Source organism: Arachis duranensis, chromosome 3 (assembly GCF_000817695.3).
Source record: "Arachis duranensis cultivar V14167 chromosome 3, aradu.V14167.gnm2.J7QH, whole genome shotgun sequence".
NCBI lineage: Eukaryota > Viridiplantae > Streptophyta > Magnoliopsida > Fabales > Fabaceae > Arachis > Arachis duranensis.
The window spans coordinates 46,424,597-46,425,250 of NC_029774.3; positions in this window are offsets into that span (position 1 = coordinate 46,424,597).

Consider the following 654-nt stretch of genomic DNA (forward strand, 5'->3'; position numbering starts at 1 on the left):
TCACAAGAGCTTGTTGATTTCTATCAATCTTGCTATTGGAGCTGTGATCTGCTAAGGCTTGGCTGGCCTTTGGCCATGTCTAGTGTTTTGGACCGAAGCTTTCTTTGAAAGCTTGGCTGGCTGTGAAGCCATGTCTAATTCCTGGACCGGAGTCTTAAACTAGCATTGCACTGATTCCTGGAATTCTCATTAAGAACTTTGATACCTTTTTCCACTTAATTTTCGAAAAAGCACAAAAAAAAAATTTACAAAATCATAAAAACAAAAAAATTATTCTATGTTTCTTGTTGAGACACCAGTCTCATGTTAAGTTTGGTGTCAATTGCATGCATTCATTCATGTGTCTTAGTGATCTTCAAGATGTTCTTGATGATTTCTTACTCTAATCTTTAAATTCTCTTGACTTAAGTGTTTTGTGTGTCTCATATGCATTCTCATTAGTGTCAGTAGTATACAAACTGCTAAGTTTGGTGTCTTGCATGCATTGTTATTTGATTCTTGTTGCATTTTTTATTTTTCCTTATTATTAAAAATCCAAAAATATTTTTAATTTGTGTCTTCTCAAGTCAATAATACAGAGAATTGAAGATTCAGAACATACAACAGAGGAATTACACAGAAAAAGCTGGGCGTTCAAAACGCCCAGTAAAGAAG